A 6,038-nucleotide genomic window follows, 5' to 3' on the forward strand; every position below is an offset into this window, starting at 1 on the left:
TATATATATATATATTGTATGTATGTGTATGTGAGTGTGTTACTATATAATATTGAAAATAATATCCCCCTGCTTTGTACTTGAAAAAAAATTTTTGGGGGCCCTCCCAAGAAATATGAGGTTAGTGTCTTACCTTCATTGTTCACTTGTGTTATTGTTTGCTGTGATTGGAGCTGTTTATCCAACCACTCTCTTCTTCTATCCACTATAACTGCTGCTGTCGTGTGACACTGGCTTTATGTCGATGGACTCGGGAAACAGTCAGTGGGTGCCTGCTGCTGCACCAATTCTACTTCTTCGCTATCAGTCTATTTCTATGTGTTTGTGTGTTTGCTTGTCACTATATCACTGTACGCACATGTGTATTTGTGTGCCGGTGTGTGTGTGTGTGTGTGTGTACAAGTGGTGTGTGTTCCGTCTTATTTCTAGTTGATGGGGTTCAAATAGAGAGGGCATTAGAAGCCATATTTTCTTCTGTTTCAGCCAATCTTCAAAAGACACTTGAATAGAACAGTGATCAAAATTAATATGCATAATTCTGCTTTTCAGGAGAAAACGTGTTAATCAATAAAAGCTTAGCTGACACAGAAAAGTCCGGAATATTGCTTTGCTTATTAAATTACTTCTTGTTAGCACCTATTTGAAAACAGAATGGAGGTCCTAAGATTTCCCAAACTGTTGCCTGAGGTAAAATTCAGAACAGAAGCTTTGACTTTTCACCTAGCAACTGAAACTCTCTTTAATGGATGCCGGTTGCTATGGTGAGGCCAACTTATTTGAACTTTTCAAATATAAAGAAAACTCTTTTACAATGCAAGGCTTAAAACTGGAACTGATATCTTGGGGAAAAAAAAGGAATTTTCAATGATTTAAATTCTGATTTTTCATCTTAAAATTATTTTTACATTTGTGAAAATTAATAGTTTCCTAATTAATTTTGGTGTATTAATTGCTGTCAGACACTCGTCTTTAAATGTTACATATTGTCTGGTGGATATCTCACAGTAATATCAGGTTAATTATCAAATAGAAATTATACAGAAGGGACAAAGAAACTGTCGTGTTCATGAAATCCACTGACAATCATATAATCATGGACTTTAGGAAGATACTGTTACAATATGCTAGCATTCCTTTAGGATATAATGATGATGATGATCTTGATGATGATAGTAGTAATGATATGGTTCTCATGGCTTCTGATCTTAACTGATTGGAAGTGTTATCATGAACATTGTTTTATCTTGGTATAAAAGATGGCCTACAGTAAATACTCTGCTCAATACCACAGATTTGCTTGTCAGTTGGGGAGCATCATTGCCATGTGTTGAGAGGAATTGTTTTGGGTTTGAATAATTCATCTCTGGAAACATGGAAGTTTTTGTTTATCATCCATAAATGGACAACTGGATCTGAAGAAAATTCTAACTGGGCCCCACCTGCAAGGTCATGGACTGTTTATCTTGATATGAGATCACCATGTCACCCACACATATGGTTGTGATGCATGTGCCTGGTGTACCCTTATCAGGCAGGTAGTCATGATGGGTATACTGAGCTTTGTATATTTGTACCCCAGTGCCACTTTGATGGCATGTGTTGCTCTCTCAGTCATTAATAATAATGATAATAACAATATTTTCTAATGCAGACCCAAGGCCAACAGTTTTGTGGGGAGGGGTATTCGACTGGTACTTTACTTTATTGTACTTGATTCATGTTATCAACCTTGGAAGGATGAAAGACAAAGTTGACCTTGACAGGATTTGAACTCAGAATGTAAAGAATGAGAAGAAACAGCACCAGGCATTTTATCCATTGCTCAACCGATTCTGACAACTCATAACTTTGTTTCCTAGAAACAATTTCTAATATAATAATAATTTCTAAGATAGGCACAGGGTGGTGGGAAGGAAAAGTCAATTATATTGACCAACACTTGATGCGTATTTTATTGACCCCAAAATGATGGAGGGCAAATCCGACTTCACTGGGATTTGAACTCAGAATGTAAAAACTAATGAAATGCTGCTTAGCATTTTGCCTGGCGTGCTCACGATTGTGCTAACTGACCACCTTTCACTGCTTTAATAGTAATAAAGCTCATGGAATACAGATCTAGTGCAGGAATTGAAACCATGATCTTGCAATTGTGAGTACAATGCCCAAACCACTAAGCCATGCACACACACACACACACGGTATACTGTAGGTGGCTGTAAAATAGTTATATATTAAAAGTTAAATTAATGTACAAATGCAGACATTTGTAAAGAAGAACATTTGAGAGCAGCTTCAGGAGCAGAGCAGCAGAGAATAGAATGTGACAATAGACAAGAATATGAAAGTTGTTTGTGAAAGGAAGCTCTCTATTCTCGATATATTTTCATATATAATCAAACTAAGAGTGACAAAAGAAATGCTTCATGTGAAGGTGAAAATATCATTGAATCTCTGGCTAGACAGACTATAATATTGGATTAAAAGAATATGAAATAACACCAATTACATGTTTTGCCTTCAGCTATCATATCAGACCAATACCTGATTCCATTGGGATGTTATGAATATATTACAATTCAGTAAAGCAGTGTCTACTGCTGAACTCAAAGATGCTGCATGAATATCTTTATTTCAAATTTACAGATTTGAAATAATAATGAAATGATACCCAAGAAAACCTGTTCTTTCATATGTATCATACACCGAACTCATAGTCATAACTATTGACTTACAGACCTCCCTTTCACTCCCCCCGACCTCCCTATACACCTATGTGCTTACCTACTTAACTGCCTTTCTACCCACCTATCTTCATACCAACCAACCTATCTACCTACCGACCGACATACATACATACATTCATACATTCATAAAACATACATAAATTATTTTATGGCAAAACAACTTTGACAAAAAGCATCTTTCTTTGCAAACAAATAAAAATGGCCATCACAGATAGCAATTCAATTTTTATTCCAACTCTCATGATGCTAATCAATCTTCTCCAAACACTGATAGCCAGCCAAAATATGCCATAAGAGAGACCGATAATGATGTAAAAAAACCATTGTTGCCATCATTGAACACTCATATATCTCCATATCTAACTCATTCAATAGAGATGACTGTCGAATATATTCAACTTAAGAACATTTTGAAACCACAGTTCATAAAATTTTTTATCAATTTTCTCTGCCATCAATGAGTGAGAGGGCATTTTTAACATGATAAAAGAAAACACCCAACTGCCCTCATGCTAAAAGTTATCAATGATGTTGCTAAAGTGCACATGGAATCATGTGACATCAATTACTCAACAATTAATACTTTCCGATAAACGGCCGTTATTGCACAGAGATGTTAAAAACCAGGCAATGCCTGTACTTGAAGCTTTTTTAAATGAGGAAAGATTTTACCCAGGATCAATTCCACTCATTACACAACATATGCATTTGTTTACAAAGATTATATATTAACATTATATCTTGAATTTTTCCTGGATACATCGATGGTGAATCCATCAAGGCTTTACACTTGAAATGTTGCAGTTTAATCTGTTATTTGTGTAAACAAAGGAATAAGGTTTCTTTCTCTAATGTTCAAAATGTTCAGTGTTGAAGCTATGAGCTTTTATTTTTCTGTAATACAGAGTTTGCATTTGCTGTGTCGCACCTTATATTTCGTAACTTTAATTATGATGCTCCAGTTTATATTTGGATCATTAACACTCCTCTATTTAAGGTTCCATACCATATTAGACAAAGAAGTTGCATGTCTTTAATTCTTACCTCTTAACAAAGCCAAGTGTTGCATGTATCTTCCTTTGCAAGTCTTTCCAGTAATTCCAATGTCAGTTTTTATAGTTCCATCCATGTCAGAGATATTGACCAAGTAAACCGTTTTCCCTCTAGGCACATATCGTTCAGTTATCAGGGAATCCACACTTACAAGATCTACATAGAAGTGTTCCTCATGCTATTGATTCAAGCTCCTACTTATTTTATTATTTTGTAAGTGGCTGAATATTCCATAGACACATGCACCCTTAATGTAATTTTCAGCCAGACTAAATCATGAATTGTATGTGACAAGGTTGGTCCCTTGAATTACCGATTCAGTCCATCGGTTGAGCTTCCCAACAGCTTCTCTCCCCAATTCTAATTTTCAGACCTGAGTCGACTAAGAGCAATATTAAAAGATTCTTCTCCAAAGTTTTCTTCAATGTGATTCCACAAAAGCAAAACACAGAAACAGTCGAGATGGATATGTAAGTCAATTTATGATATTGGATAATGAAAATAACAATATGGTGTTTATAGGCTGAGATAGTGATTAATAAAAAGTGGACATTGGTCTGTGGTTAGGAGGGAAATATTGGCCTATGGTAAGAGAGCTTTCGAATGAAGAAGTTTAATCAAATTAAATTTATGATGTGTCACTTGTATTTCATGTGACAGAATAAAACAGATACGTTAATAATCACTACATGGAGTTCAGCATTGATATTCGTTAAATGTGTTTTTCACTCTGTTTGTGTAAGTCTATGCGGGTGTGTGGGTATTTATGGCCATAGATACACACACACACACACACACACACACACACATATGCAAACATACACAAGCATACATTTATATGAATATATCTGTTTATACAAGGATTTATCTGGATATCAGTCGTACACGTGTTTCAATGAGTTACAGTTGTTTGTGCCTTGAAGCATTATGATATGCCTCTTCATTGGAATTTATGTTATACATGTGTGTATGTATATGAGAGTGTGTGTGTGTATGTGTATACATGTATATATGTGTGTGTGTGTGTTTATATATATATATATATATATATATATATATATATATATATATATATATATATATATATATATATAATACATGCATATATATATTATATATATATATATATATATATATATATATAGACAGATATGATGATGATGATGATGACACATCCATATACATACATATATATATTCCTACACACATACACATATTCAATGTTTTGATGTGTGTGTGTGTGTGTGTGTGTGCTTTTATTCAACACCGGCATTAAGAAGACTGTAGGTCAATGTTACTTTAGTATTTCTGTCAACGATGGTTTGTGTTGCATGTCCACATTTCTAGAATCCTCAAATAGTCAAATATATCTTTTATATCTTTTCCCAGCAAAAATTTTCTCTGTCACTCACCAGTTATCTTTTTTTAAAACTATTAAATCTTCATTTTTACAGTTTGCTCCTCCGGTCTGTGAAATGCCATCTTATCCAGAATATTGATGTCCTAGAAGCTGTCCAGAGATGAGTACCTAGACAAATGCCTATGCTGGTGCCGCATATAAAGAACCCAGCACACTCTGCAAAGTGGTTGGCATTAGGAAGGACATCTAGCCATAGAAACCTATGCCAAACCAGATTGGAACATGGTGTAGTTCTCTGGCTCCCCAGTTCCAGTCAAACTGTTCGACCCATGCCAGCATGGAAAGTGGGCGTTCAATGATGATGATGATGATGATGATGATGATTACCACATCTTGAATGACTTGCTTCTCTTTGCAGCAGCACACTAAAGCCTTGGGGTCATGTCAATTTAATGTGACAGTCCCATAAAAGCCAAACTAACTGCCCTCTGAACCTCTCCAACCTCACCTCACCTCACTCTGACCGCTATGCATTCATAATATTTACCTTCACTTCTAATTAGCTTACCTAATTAACTAAAGCTATTAACTACATATTTTTTCAATACTATTTCTATCGATTACTCTTGCACGCTGGCCTCATACAAAGTCCAAGTTCTTTATCAGCCGACTTGTGATCCCGCTTCCCCCCTTTTCCTTCATATTCAACATGGCCATTTGTCTAACAACAGCAATGACTAGTCTTCCTCCCTAACTAGGATTTGAGCCTTTGCTAAGCTGTTGTACACACTGCCATATACACATATATCTACACATACACACACATCATGTATGTATGCATGAGTGCATATATATATATATATATATATATATATATA

General features: G+C 35.3%; 1 protein-coding gene across 6 annotated transcripts in view; it reads right to left on the reverse strand.

Moving 5' to 3' along the window:
- The window catches only part of LOC106872617 (protocadherin beta-15), a 70,184-nt gene extending 69,664 nt beyond the window's left edge, over nucleotides 1-520 (reverse strand). For 2 of the 6 annotated variants that reach the window (XM_052972928.1, XM_052972929.1), the window contains exon 1: nucleotides 134-515. The gene's annotated coding sequence lies outside the window, so the exon portion shown is untranslated. Of the gene's footprint in view, nucleotides 1-133 lie in introns of all 6 variants that reach the window. The other 4 variants (XR_008265511.1, XR_001409789.2, XM_014919671.2 and 1 more) reach the window with 4 other exon arrangements.
- Nucleotides 521-6,038: the final 5,518 nt, after the last annotated feature.

This window comes from Octopus bimaculoides, chromosome 14 (genome assembly GCF_001194135.2).
Source record: "Octopus bimaculoides isolate UCB-OBI-ISO-001 chromosome 14, ASM119413v2, whole genome shotgun sequence".
Lineage (NCBI taxonomy): Eukaryota > Metazoa > Mollusca > Cephalopoda > Octopoda > Octopodidae > Octopus > Octopus bimaculoides.